The 15,575-nt window shown below is 36.1% G+C and overlaps 1 long non-coding RNA gene across 1 annotated transcript in view; it reads right to left on the bottom strand.

Annotated features, from left to right (window-relative positions):
* The window catches only part of LOC116153535 (uncharacterized), a 795,234-nt gene that overhangs the window by 240,810 nt on the left and 538,849 nt on the right, over positions 1–15,575 (bottom strand). The window contains exon 12 of the long non-coding RNA XR_010380957.1: positions 2,146–2,234. This is a non-coding gene — a long non-coding RNA (uncharacterized LOC116153535). The remainder of the gene's footprint in view (positions 1–2,145; positions 2,235–15,575) is intronic.

The raw sequence follows: 15,575 nt of genomic DNA on the forward strand, positions 1-15,575 counted from the left end.
CCTCACCCATTTCCTTTTTCTTTTTCTTTTTTTCCTCCTAACCATGTTTGTGCATAATCTTCTTGTATTTCCGAAATAAGAGATATTCTGCCTAAGTTCAGTAGATATTCTGTGTGAATTGTTCCATCTATGGGTGTAATTTTTGGTGTATTTGTGGGAAAGGATGAGCTATGTGTCCTTCTACTCTGCCATCTTGGCAATCCCCCAGAACTGCTGTTTTTGAATTGAGAAGAATAGAGGGTTTCACGGTAAAAATCAAGAATTGTTTTAGATACATTAAGTTTGAGATCCCTGTAAGACTGCAAGTGGAATTTATGTGTTTGAAGTTCAAAGAAGAGTTATTACTGAGGACATAAATTTGATGTCATCACCATACAGATGAGATGTACATGCATATCATTGAATGAAATCAGATAATTCCTATTGATGAAGAAAAGATATTCAAGGATTGAGCCTTGTGCAAATCTAATGTTTAGAGGTCAGAGAAGAGAAGAGAAATCAGAAGGATATTTTAGTATCTCTTTTAAGAGAGTACTCAGTGTCACAGGAAGAAGAACAAAAGATTTTCTGGAGGTCAGGTGAAGAAAGTGTTTCAAGGAGGAGTTATTATGGTTATTTGTGTCAAATGCTGCTAAGTCCAATTAGACATGGTTTAAGAATTTATCATTAGATTTAACAACATGGAAGTTATTGATGGGATCTTGAAACCAGTAGTATTTGTGCATGGACAGACACAAAAACCTAGATGGATTAAGGAAAGTGGTGATAGTAAGTACAGACATTTTGAAGAATTTTGCCATAAACGTGAGCAAAATGGAGAGGTAGCTAAAGGGGTATGTTAAGTGTAGTTAAGGGATTTATAACATACTTGTGCAATATTGGGAAATTTCCTTGAGGAGAATAACTGATGACAGAGAAGAAAGAGAGGACAACAGTAGGGACAAATGGAAATGAAGAAGCAGGCTTGACTTGTCATGTAAACTTGATTATATTGAATATCTAAACATTGGTTATGTTTTTATTCTTTAAAAGAAAGTTTTTGGTTTAAACTATTCTGATTCCTAAAAGAAAAAAAATAATAGCATAGGGACCTTAAAATAGATTGGCTTAAGTTCTCAAAAAGTCTTCCATTTATGGAAATATTTTCAGCATAAAAACACTCTGTCTCAACATACTGTATACTCTTGTCCTCTGGTTTGTCTAATCTAAACATGTTTCTGTTAAAGGCTATCATAACCCCCAACAGAGAATCAAATGACATTTATTCAAGTCTCAGTGACAGATTAACGTGCCAGAAGTTATGCTGATACCTACAAAATGTTACTTTATTTTTTTTCCTGAGCTTTGCAGCAAGATAATTTAGCTTTAGGCAAACAAAGCATAAACCTCTTCAAGGTTGATTTTTCCAAAAGCAGCTGTTTGTAGTCTAAAGCTGCATTTGTATGTGAGTCATTAGCACAGTGTTTACAAGGTTTTTTTTTTTCCTATATGGCTTCTATAAAACTATATCATAGTTGATATTTTATTTCTAAACATACTCCTATGTTAATTCATCCTCTGGTATGGGAGTATATAAAGCATATATTCAATCTACCAGTCAGATCTTCTTGATGTTTAATATTAAATGCTTTAAAGTATATCACATCCCCCTTTATTCCATTCCACATGTACTTAATGAAGCAATATCTAGAGCAACTTATTTTCTCACCCAACTGGAAATAGTTGGTGAATTTAAACAATGATTGATGAATTTAGGTACCTAAAAGGGTTAGGATTAACCCTAGAGACTAATTATTTTCCTGTATCACATCACTCATGCCACTACTGTGAGCAAGCATCATTAATCCCAACAGTCAATTATTCATCCTTTTGATCCTTATCCTCAAAATGTTCCATTTAAAATGCCCAAAGTCAAATTCTTATTAATTTGAGAATTTTGGACCAAAAAAAACCTAGATCTTAATTATAAACAGAATCTCTTTTAAACTTTGGATATTTATTCCACATGGAAGTTACTTTCATATATGGTGTGAGGATGGGATCACTCATATTCCTTGATCAGGAGACCTAAACCAAATAAGTGGTCCCCATGTACCCTGTGTACAATGGAGGAACAGAGATAATATAACTACAATAAAGACTCACCTTGGAAAATGGAAGAATGGGAAATATGCCCTATAGCCACTTGTTGTAACATTCTGCAATCCTTCTGTCAGACATTCACAGACTCCCTCCTGTTGGAAGGAAAATGTTTCTTCATTAATTCACAATTCTGTTCCTTAGAAGGAGCTTCTCATTCATTGTTCTACTTGATCTGTGATTATGTCCTTTGGGTGATAATTCGTCTCATTATTCTACTTAGATACATACATTGGACATTAGGGGAAAAAAAGTCATCTTTATAGGCTGAACAATGTTCTCATCCTATTTACTACTTGGAGAATGCTGGGGATTCAATAGTCATTTTAGGTCTTGGAGAGATAATTTTAGAATTTCTTAATTTCCATCATAGTTTCTTTGGCAGTACCATCTCTGAAAAACTTTCATGGGCTTCTTACTTAGTTGAATCAAATATATCCCATGTACCAATTACTGCACACACAATCTTTTCTAGACTTACCAGATTTTAAAAATATCTCTTTGTTTTCTCATATCCTTGACTCTTTTCTCAGTTTTATTGTATGTCTCTGCAACCTGTCAGACTCTAGTGAAAGAACCATGTATTTAGTCTCTCTTCCTAGAGCTATTTTTTTTCTAATTAAAAAGATTTATTGAAACCACCTTCTTAGTTGGACCTTTACACTGAGACATGTTAGTTGATGGAGAGGTTTTAACAAAATGGATGTATCAGCCATTCTCTTGATTTAAATATTGCCTTGTGCCTGAGATTTAATCTATCTTTATTGATCAAAGAATTTCTCCATTTTATCTTTTATTATTTGAGGTTAAGAAGCAGTTACCTTTCCAGTCCTACAAATCCCCACATTTCTGATTGCTCCCTACTCTCTAACCAACCTTTGAGACAATGACAGTAAATTCTGTGCTCACTTCTTCTTTGCAATTCCTTGTCAAATACGGTTAACAACTAATGTGCACTAATACACACTACCACTTTATTCCAATTTATTTTCTTAGAGTTAAGTTCTCATTAAGTACATTATCTCCCTTCCCAGTTACTGCAAAGCTTTGGTTTTCTGCACTGAAAACCATAGAATGCCATCATTCCAGCCTCTAATAACAAAACACTAAAACCACTCTAAGTGAGTACTAACATAACAAAAACCTATGTTATCAGTCATTTACAATGCCTTTAGATATTGTTTATGGAATTGAAAAACAGCTTATGCTACAGTAACAAACAACCCTGAAATCTCCATGGTTTAAACAAAGGTTTTAAATGTCTTACTCAGGTTATATGTTCAATATGATTCATTAGAAGGATTTACTCCAACAGGGGCCTTTGCTGAAGGAAATTCTATATTCTCACATGCTTCAAGAGTCCTAAAGAATGGGAAGGGATCTACTGAATCACACACTGCGCTGAAAGGCTCTAACTGGGAAGTAGCCTATATTCTTTCTCTCACATTTCATTGGTCAAAGCAAGTCATAGAACTATTCCCAGTTTAATGGGGGTGAAATCCATGCCCAGAAAACAGCACCAATGAATTCCACATCCACATATTGGCTTTCTGCATGTCCCAATTACAAATTAGCAAACTATTTTTTATGATAAATTATTATATTGTGTCCAACGTCACTATCATGTTTTGTGAAACTCAATGAAAATCTAATGTGGCTTCAACTTATAAGATTCTGAATCCACTATCTACTTGACTAGGTTAACATGTTGAAGGTCATTGCTCAACCACTATGCTGTTTGTTCTCTCTCTCTGAAGTGCCTACTTACAAGTAGTGGATGCTCCCTCTGCCACTTCCTGAATATTAACTTTTTGATTTGTATTAACTTGTTGTCCCAAACAGTAGAGGAAACCAACTGTTCCACCAGTGACGGGTTGAACACGTAACTCTAATTTATGGTACAAAATGTACAAAGCTGGATTTGGCCCTGAGTTCAAGCTATATTATCCAATCTAGACATACCTAATTCCTACCTGTCTCCTGTTCATATTTTCTATTGACTCAGCACTCAGAGGAGGTATGATTATTTAGCCTGAGTCAGAATGACCAAAACATGGGGTGGGGGGGAAACCTTTCAAACAGGGATAAAGCAGGAAATTAAGGGACCAAATGGCACATAGGAAAGAATAAAACATTTTTTATGATGTAATGGTGGGTTTCTGCAGGACTGAATCTAGTTTCAATAGATGTATGCTTTAGGAAGAGGGACCACTAGCTGTTGGAAAATCAGACATGGATCTGACTATACCCCTGATACAACCTGGCCTCTTCTCACACTGAAGATGAGACTGAGACAGGTAGTCATTTAATTTCAATTAAGGCTTACATCAAAATTGGCCGGACTTCTGTATGCAGGTTTTAAAGGTACTACCAAACGAAATTATTGTATTCTGTTTTCAACAAGGGCTATAGTCCCACAGCTTAAATTACAAAGGGCATATTGCATAATCCTTGGCAGACCACAGAGCTCTAGCACATGATCCTCTGTATTAATTATCAGCTGTCACCATATTGCTGTATAACAAGCTACCCAAAAGTCAACAGTTTAAACATAACTATTAGGTTTAATAAGAACCTCTTTGGGAGGTCAGCTGGGAGTCCACCCTGATCTAAATCATATGTCTGTATCAGGTATAGGTAAGGCTGACTCTCTGCTAATTTTGACTGGGTTCTCTCTGGCTAGGCTGACTGCTGGCTGGTCTGTAATGTTGTCATCTCTCGTGGATGCATCTCTTACCACTCAAGTAGGGGGGACTGTTCTCATGTTAGAGGTAGGAGCCCAAGTGAATAAGAACTTGCTTTCTCAAGGCTAAGACTCAGAACTGGTGCCATTAATTCCCCACATTCTATTAGGCAAAATAATCAATAAAGAAAGCTCAAGTTCAAAGAGAGGGCAAATAAAATCTACCACTCTAGTGAGAAAAACCACATAGTCAAACAGTATGTGGGCACAGGAGTAAAGACATCTGGTGATTTTGCAATCTATCATCACTGTTAAACTTTAATGAACTGGAACGTTGCCTCAGTTGTTGTTTCTTTGTCGATGTAGTGAACGTCACATAAGAACAAAGAAGAAACTAAAGATTCTAACTTCTCAGCTTCATGTGGCTTGCTACTGACTTCTAGACAATGATCTCAAGGTGGGTCATCATGGTTAATCAATCAAGCCCTGAGAAAGGCTTTTGATTTTAAAGACCTGGGCACTGCAGCCATCATAGTGGAGTTACTGTTTTTGTCAGCCAGCTGAGAAATACAGACTCTTTCTAGGTTGAGGTATTCTTCTTAGATTGAGATAGAAGAAAAAATAAAAATATTATTAATGATTATATGTTTTAATTCTCTGACTAAAGAATTCATGTTTGCTCAGAATATCAGTAAGAAACCCTAGTAGTTTTAAAATTAAATTGAATCTGGCTTTCAGAACAGTACAGTGGGATGGTAAAATCCAATAAAAGGAAATAAAGTCAGACTTGTGTGTATTATGTTATTAATACGGGTGGGGGGCCCCAAAGAGATGTAAAGAAGAAAGGGAAACAAGATCACAGAAAAAAATAAAGTAAAATTATACTCATAGGGACAATCCAGATCCAAAAGACTATTGAAAAGCACTCAAAACCGCAGAGAGAGAGTCTGTAATAAGTGCAACTGGGAACCCTCAGCTTGAAAACAGAGACAGCCAGGTGGCTGAAGAAAACTCAGAAAAATTTCAGAAGGGAGGACTAAGATCAGTCTAAACTACTTCAAGCAACATTTGATTGTTTCAAGGCAACACTTTTTGCTGCTGTTTTTCTTGCATGTGATACTTTTCTTTTGTTTTGCTTTTATCTGAGAAAGCATAACTATATATTTCCTGGGGGACTATGGTCAGAAAATTTATACAGTTAGATTTCTAAGTAAGACACATTGGAGATAAACCATCTTACAAAGATCCATAACAGACAAAAAAAAATAGGTAATATCCTGGTCTAGGTTATGCTCTGTGTAGAATTATCCAATATGATAGTCTTGGGATGATAAGATTTACATCTTAGTGTCTTCATATCTCATCATTGAACATACTTCAAAGGAGAGTCTAAAGAAATATAATAGGAAGACAAATGTGTGGGACCAAGAGCAAAGGGGTAAAAAAGGAAAGCAGACATTATATTCTAGCCTCTCTACCACATAGTAGAGAATTAAAACAACGAACAATCTAAGAAACACATGAAAGACTGAAAACCCAAATTGACCTGCTATAAATGATTAAGAATACACAGAAGGAATAGAACACTAAGGTCACATGAACAGTCTTACATTCCTGGAAGCATATTAAGACATGTTGACATTTGGGCTTGTTGTCTAGTCTTTAATTCAGTTTTACGGAACAACTTGGCTAGGCATACTCTAAGGTGGGAAATAAAATAAACACAATTTTTTCATTCATAGTAAAGCATGTTTAACAGTTCATTTGTTAATGTCTCACTCAGGCCCCGTTTCAGAGATTTCTGGGGGCAAAGCTGAGATGCTCACCCTGGATCCTATAAACAAGCAGCTGTTATTGAAGAAGCATCTTGATAAAAATAGGCTCCACCGAGAGAGAACACCAGACACTGGCTATCCATAGCATTAGCTGTTAGGTTCAAAGAGACAAGGGGGCAATTATCTGGGAAGTAGTGGAAAATATGCTTCTGTAAGAGAGGAAGGAACTTCCACTCCACTCCAGGAGAGGGAAGAGTTTTGAAGTATCACTGATGGTTGCCCTCTTACTCCTCCTCATCAAAGAAGGAGGGACTAAGGCAGGTAGCTGCTTGATACCTTTGTGTGGGGCCAACGTGTAAGAGGTCTCTGCACAGGCGTGACCCAGCCTTTTGTCTCTCTCTCTGTATCTCAGAACTGCCTGCCTTATGCAGTGTGTGTTCTCCTCACCTGTCCCTCTTTCATGTGCCAAGAACTTTCAGGCAGAGATTCCCTGTGCTATAGAGAAGTCCTGTAATTTCTCTGTTCCACAAATTATGACTGAATGGGTAGATGAGATAGATTGTATTGTTTTTTTCCAAATAGCACTGCCCATTCATTTCAGAAGCATGTATTTGTCACTGAATGGGACTGTCATAAATTATATCATTCTGAAAACATTCACCCCTCTCACCAACTGAAGGTATTACATATTCCTACCTACTGATGCCAGGTTTGCCAATGTGATTTGCTAAATCCAATAGAATACAAGGGATCATGACTGTGCCACTTCTAAGCAGAAGTTTTAAGAGCCATTATGTGGTGATTTATCTTTTTTTTTCTCTCACTCTCTCTGAAGTAAGCCTGATAATGCCCCTGCTCCTTGGCCTGGATTCTGAAATGAAAGAGACAGAAACCAGAGCCACAGCCAGACCATAGTTGTCATGTCATGTCAGCCAACTTTTATTGCGCTAAGCCATTAAAAATTTGGGGTGTGCTTATTACTATAGCACAGCCTAGAAAAAGGTGGCTAATTCAGCAAGTGGTAATGATAATTAGGGAACTGCAGTAAAAATTCGAAAATGTATGGCACTGGCTCTGGGACTAGACAGTGGACAGCCAACCAACTATTATTAGAGCCAAGAAAGATGAAGACTCATGTTCTGCAGTGGCAAACATCTGGCAAAACTGTTTTCTATTAATAACTGCACCTAATGAGCTTGTGGATTTAGATAAAGTGGGAAAACAGAAGTTGGCTGTGTGGTTAGTTTCTCTGACTAATTTGATTTTAAAAATCTATAAGAAAGAGATGAGTTCAGGAAAGAATTAGCTAGTTTGCAAAGAGATTAAAAGGGAGTTTAGAAAATCTAGAAATTCTGTGACTTTCACAGTTGGAAAATGCAACTGCTTTTCACTTCCAACCATCACACAGATAAAACTGAAAAATACAAAGGTCTACAAAAATCTCAACTCAGTGGCAAGACAACAGCAAAGAGAAGTTATAAAAATCATTTTAAATCCTCTGAATTTGTTAATGCAGTATCCATTAAATCATTTTAGTTGGACAAATGGCTTGAAGGAAATACACTAAAGGTTTGGCTCTCCCAAGGGAGATTCAAGTAGCCCTTAATTAAATCTAAAGAAAGAGGCATTTGTTGTAAATGGCTATGTGTATCACTATAGGCAGAGCTAAATGGTATCAAATATACAAGAGGCTGATCATATTTTTGAGAGAGTTGTCCTTCTAAAACAGCCATGAGTCAGATTGAAAAAGAAAGAGACTTTTAGGGAGCAGAGGCCTAAACAAGTGTATTCCACACATCCTGAGTATGGGGGGCCCTAATGACATCTACACAGAGGAACTTCAAAATTACTGTGGAGCAGTGACTTCTGAGCATGTCACACACTTCTCTTTTCTGAATTAGTGTTTATTAGGGTTACCCTGACCCATTCCATTGTATAAATAAAAAGATCGTTTGGGAAGCAGATAAAATTCCCTTTAGGGTTCACAGTTCTCCAGATGAGCAAAGCCACTGATGCAACAATAATTACTCATAGCCCCCGAATGTGATTCCATGACTGATGTTGCTCTTGGGAGAGGGTGCATGTACTTTCTTTGTGGAAGGAAAGGTAATAAATATTTACACCCAAAGTGTGGACTCTAATAGACCATATATTTGTAAAAATGTTGATGGCTTCTTCTTTAGAGAGAGATTGTACATCTCTGCACACTGATATCAGGCTTGTCGTATGGCTTGTTTTGGCCAGTGATGCATCTGTGGAAGTGGCACATGCTACCTCCAAGCAATGATATTGCACGGCTTACCACTTTTTAAATTTCTCTCTGTTACTAGCCTAATAATGTCCTGAATTGTGCCTGTATAGTCATTGTAAATCCTGGAATAAAGAAGACACAGAGCAGAGCCTGAAACAACCTACAGCCAACCCGCAATGGAAACAGGAAGTAAATCTTTGCTTTTGTAAGCCACAGATATTTGGAATAGTTTGTTACCATAATATCTCCTAACAAAAGCTAATACAATGAATCGGCTCAATTAAATTACAATACCAATGGTGGCCTCTTGTCTAAGTTGAGCTCTCCAATTCAAATGCCAGTATTAAAGAAGATAATAAATTTGATTCCTAATCTAACACAAAGGTCTGTATCTCACACTCAATTGGTTGAAAACTCGGAAAAACTTTCGTTCCAACATTATCTTAGTGCTTTCTTTGTCCCACACACTCTGTTAAGTGTTTCACATATAATATATCATTAAAACTCACCAAACTCTATTGTTTCTCTTTTAACAGATAAGGTATCTGAATAGAAGCTACATAACTTTTCCAAGGTCACCTGAATCATAATCTGATTCCTGGTCTCGCACAACTAACCACTATTCTCAAATACTCAAGATAAACTTTCCCCTCTAAAACTTTCTTTACAACTCTTAGTCTCTGCCAATAAACGATGTGCACTGTGTGAAATTAGCACAGCACTTGAAATATGCTTACGGTCATTCTCTTTCTAGATCAAATACCAGAACATGGCCTGACCACAAATTCTGTGATAAAAGAGAATCTTAAAATTATGTCACTGTCCCTCAAACTGAGCAACATGAAGCAACAAGCAATATTAAAGTCATTCACCTTTCTGTTTGCATCCCTATAAAGAAAGATATACCAATGTCACCTTCTAAACCTCAGAGAGAACAAATCCTTCTAAGCACATTCAGCTGGTTTTCCCCCCTCAGGCTAAGCACCACCCTAAGGAGAGCACCTCCAACAGCTACAGCAGCAATGAAGACAGCAGATGTTTTCTCTCTGGCTAGACTAAAACTGAATACTAAAAATCACTGCAGCTCTGTTCCCTGCCTTTCCTGAATTGCTCCTTGTGTAACCCTGTATAATCCAGCAAACCAGTACAGTTCTGATAGAAAGCACACTGCAGTCATTTTCACAACTGAGTACAGTGCAGTTGGAAGAACAGGAAGAGTAGTGGGCTCAGATTTACTACCATTTATTATTCTTACAGGCTCAAAATCCTTGAGAAAATGTCCTTTTAACTTTTGCAGTTTGTGTCCTCATCTGCAAAAGGAGAATAATATCTCTCAGGTTTGGTGTGCCATTTACATTAAAGCAATTAAAATAAGATAACACATTGATGAGAATAGGCTGGGTTATGCTCTTTTAACAACCAACCTCCAATTCTCACCAGTTTCAGATAATACAAGTTTATTTCTCTTTACATGTGCTATCTGTGGTTGGTGACTGTAGGGGTGGGGGGCTAATCCACAGTCATACTACCAGGGCTGCAAGACACTTCTGTTTATAGCTGCTCTACCTGACATTTGTGACCATTTCTTCAGTCTGGCCAGGGAAGAGAGCATTTAAGGGTCTCATACTAGAAATTAAATGCCCCAAGCAGAAAATGACCAAGTCACTTGCAATCACAGATCATGGCTCTAACTGGAAGAATGCAAGGTATGCAAAATCCTCCTTTGTTCCCAGAAGAAGAAGAGAACAATAGATGGGTAATTTTGAGAAAACTCTTCCACAGCCAATGTTGTGACACATACACGACATAGTGATTGTAGCAGACGTTATCATTATAAAATAATACTATTTGAACAATATTTCTTTACACTTAGTTTTACCCTCCCTACACAATCAGAAATGGAAATAAGTTCCAGTGTTGAGGTTTTTCACAACTGGAATAGTAACTAAGCAGATAAGAGCATTTCTGGAATTTTCTGAGGAACCATTATAAGTCATTTAAGGAATAAGCATAGGCTCATGAAAGTGGATAGAACTGAACGCTAAGTAGTTAAAAAACACTACGCGAGAAAAGTCATACAATGGTACAAAGTAACCTCCAGTACAGGATCAAAATTAGAAGGTAATTAAATTTGCTGACATAAGATTCTTTGGTTTGAACTCTTTCATCTTATGTCCCTGTCTGATAACTAATTAGAATTTGCAGTGTTGATTTGCTTTCTATTTGCATTCGCAATTTGGAAACTCAAATGTTATATACCAGATAATTACAAGGCTGTATAATTATATTTATATTCATTTTAATTATAACTGCTCTGGTGGCTAAATATCCCTGTTTTCCAACTGCTTCACCCAGAGAGACTGTTAATAAGACTTGAAGTTGGACCTTACAGTCTGGTATTTATGTTTCAAAATCAATTTGCTTAATTTGAAGGTCCATCCTCCCATGGTTATATACTAAACTGAAAGGACTTGGTAAGACTATTCTAAGTCTTCAGAATTTTTCTTAATGATTATAGCACCTTTTAATTAAATCATAAGGAAATTTCAAAGATTGTTATTATATTGTGGGAGAAGCATACATTTGCAGAAAAATAGAGGTCTATATGTTCAATAAGTTCTAAAGATGGCTGTTAAAATTCCATTATTTTTAATTGGTCAGATAAAGTCATTGAGCCTAAATTCAGAGATTATGGTAACAAAAATAGATTTATCATCTACAGGATAACTGTTTTTAGGGAAGAAAGTTATTAGAGCAAGCTAGAAGACAGTTAAGTGGAAGAGAAGGACTGTTCCTTCCACTGTGCAGCATGTATGTGCTAGGAATTCCTTTCTAAGAAGAAATAAGAAAACAGAATCAGAAATATCTGATAATGTTCAGTTATCAAGAATGGTACGCCACAGTGAAAAGAACATTTTTCTATATATTTCAGTTGGAAGTCAGCATCTTAAGCAAGAAAACCTGAAAGGTCTGGAGAGGGAGAACAGAGAAAGAGAAAAGGCTTGAGAACATGAGTTGATTTCATCTCTGCTACAGAAGAGAAACACTAAACAACGAACCCTTGGTGAAGACACAGCAAACCTTGACAACAGATGTTTCTAAGCAGCTAAGAGCTAGAACAACATGAAGCCATATAATGAAGGTGGCCAGCCATGTACAGACTAAGCTTAGGACAAGAGCTGAAACTGCTGACTATTTCCCAAAAGTTACAATCTGAGTTTCAAAACAAATTTGACATTAAAGCTAATCAACAACCTGTGCAGAGAGATGAATCAGAAGCAGCTCCCCTCCTGTGTTTAAAACAAATATTTTTAAATTGTTTTAAAATATCTACTCATTGTTTATAGTCTCTACATAGGTTAAGTAACAATGATACCGTTTTAATAAAGAGTTTATTTTTATAAAGACCAGGTCCTGTTTTATCTTTCATGAGAGACATACAGCCTCTCTGAAATGTAGTATAGTCACATCATTTTACCAGCTACAAATACGTAAAGTGCCAGCACATCTTAAAGAAATATCCAGGGTTAGAATATGTCCAATCCTAATTCAGGAAATCAATAAAATAAGTACTATTGCTTAATTTTACATTATATGTTATTAGTTTTAGCTGTTTCTCTACTCAGAGGCAATGACAGTACTACTATCCTTCACTTGGTGGCTATGAAACCTATCTTTACTAATCCATCACACTTAGACTATTAATCTTTATTTATACACAGATTTAATATACGTAGACGGGGAGGAGGCATGATAGCTATCTCATACAATAATGCTCTCTCTGCTATTTTTCTTCATTTCTAAATTTTCTAATACGGTATCTAGTCATTTAGAAAATAAACTGATAATAAATTCTGCACTAGTAATCCAAAGGTCAGGCTGTAGGCTTTTCTAAGACAGACTCCTCTCTGCTCTTTGGGAATAGAGCCATTTTGATCATCCTTGAGCTATCCTAATTGGCAGCTTCATCTTCACTTCAAGTGGACTCCCCACTGCTCTTAGCTCTGCCATGGACACCCCTGGTTTTGTTTCTCATCACTTCTCAGCAGTCTTTCCATAAAATATTGCACTGGCCTCATTTGGAGCATTCAAAGCAGAGGAAAGAAGAACCCTTCTCCAAAACCATAAGCAGCCCTTCCTTCCCAAGTCCCTGATAAACTCAGAGCTAGCAATCAACAACTATCTAAAGCATAAAGGGCTTCCAGAGTAATTTTCAGTGTAAGTAATCACAACTGCTTAAGATTAACTGGTCCAGTGAAGCTATTACTACACGCATTTATACATTAGACAACTGGGTTTTTACTAAAATCACTGGAAACTGTTTTCTATTACATAAAAATATTCACGCATCTGTGACAATTTCACATTTTCAACTTCCTTTTCTGGAGTTTCTTCCCTATAATATGTATTTTAAGTACTGTTCCAGTAAGTACTATGATCTGACAGTTGAGAACTACTGTCCTAAAAAACTGAAAGATTTCTCTGGAAAAGATTCTCAGATTCAGTCTGAGGCTAGAAAATCAGATTAGAGATTGAAGTAATTGTCTCTCCACAAACTAGCATAGCAAGAATAACTGGGAGGAAGGAAGAATGAAAGGCAGAGGGAAGGAAGGAAAGCAGGAAGGAAGAAAGGGGAAAAACTCAGGAGCTGCTAATACCATGATTCATGATTTGTTGACAAGCTAAAGATTTAATTTCTCTGAGAAAGGGTATCTGAAAAGGGAAATACCCAGAATAGGACTTTGGGTTGATAAACAAGTTAGTATACTTTACTTATAGCTCCTACCCCCATTAGCATTAAAATATAAGGATAAAAATTAAAAATTTAGAAAGTGGTATCCTTAGACATGTTACCACCTTCAGTACAGAATATGTAGTCAAAAAATAAGAAAATTTCAAAAATAAGATAAATCAAGAAAATAGAAATATAGACTATAAGAAACAGCATTGAGAAATATAGCAATTGAAGTTAAATCCGATTCAATATAATTATTGATGCATAACAAAAAATATGCAAAACTCCATAAGAAAAATCTAAGATAACTGTAAAGGGAAAGATGTGGAATACAGGAAGATTTTTGTATTATTTAACAGCAGGATACAAATATGAAATCAATCTGAACGTTGATAGAAATATAAAAGTTAAAATATACCTTTTAAAAATTTAAGTGTAACCTATATAAACACAGTAATAGAATCTGCAACTGCCTGCAGCCAGAGGGAAAAAAGAAAGAAAATATCTCAAATAGTCCAAGAGTAGGAAGAAAATACTAACAAAGTAAAAAGAAAAAACAATCAATTGAAAAAGATAAAGTAAGGTTACAGAAATAAATTCAAAATCAGAATAATCATAAAAAATGAGAAGGAGTTAAACTTCCTATTTTAAGGCCGAGTCTCTAAGATTTGGGGTTTCCCAACTTGTCATACATCCACTCACACACACTTTCAAGGTAGTTGCATAAAATTCACTTGTAATAAAATAAGCTAAAAAAAAAAAGTGAAGCAAGTAAGAAATCAGTCTGGAAGGACTCTGGTTAAATATGTCAGATTAAAAATAAACTCTCTCCTAAAACTGCCCTGAAATGAGAATAAAGTGATCAAGAGCTTCCACAACAAAGAGACAAAAGTTGATGAGGTATGATAATTGTGGAAGCAGGAAAGCAAATGGATGAGTGGATACTTTACAAAGCACATAAAATTTATACTTTAGTTTACCAGGGTTATCCATTGAGAGGGGGAGGGCGGGGAATGTGGATTTAAGCTACAGGTTCTGGGAAAGGCTAAAGTATGAGAGGCAACAAGCACCTCTGAAGGCTTTTCAACCTAGTATCAATAAGAACCATACCTACAAACTCTGGCAGAAACATGAGGTTTATTATTTGGAGATTTACAGGAAGACTAGCATTGGAGCCAGGGAAATCAGGAATTCCTAGGTGTGACAGCATTGTGCTCTGAACAGTAAGTAAGCAAAAGTAAACACAAGAATACAGAGACCCTCCTTCTCCACTGACCCCCTCCTCAGATTTCTTCCCTAGTTTGGCTGAATAACTCCATCCTCCAGGCAGAAGATTGGAAGATATCTCTGTGGGGAAATGACTTAGAAATAACTGGCATCATGTTCCCCAATGAAAGGAACTCATCAATTGAAAAGTCTCAGATTTCTTTCTTTTTTTTTTTTTTAATGGAAATGTAGTCATTTTACAATGTGTCAGTTTCTGGTGTACAGCATAGTGTTTCAATCTTACATATAGATACTTGTTTTCATATTATTTTTCATTATAGGTTACTACAAGATATTGAATATAATTCCCTGTGCTGTACAGAAGAAACTTGTTGTTTATCTATTTTATATGTAGTAGTTAATATTTGCAAATCTCGAACTCTCAATTTATCCCTCCCCACCCCCTTTCCCCTTGATAGCCATAAGTTTGTTCTCTATGTGAGTCTGTTTCCGTTTTGTGGATAAGTTCATTAGTGTCTTTTTCCTTTTTTTAGAATCCACATATGAGTGATATCATATGGTATTTTTCATTCTCAGACTTCTTTTTAAAATAGCTAGTATCACTTAATTGTTAAATATGAATAGAAAAGCAAATAGTTCCATGTATTAGAGAACTATGTTATCAAGGAAAATAGAAATCAAAACAAAAGGGGAAAAGAAAGATAGAAAAACAAAGACAATAAAAGGGAATCAATGAAAACTTTATATGTACATATTTTACATATA

This window comes from Camelus dromedarius, chromosome 5, assembly GCF_036321535.1.
Source record: "Camelus dromedarius isolate mCamDro1 chromosome 5, mCamDro1.pat, whole genome shotgun sequence".
NCBI lineage: Eukaryota > Metazoa > Chordata > Mammalia > Artiodactyla > Camelidae > Camelus > Camelus dromedarius.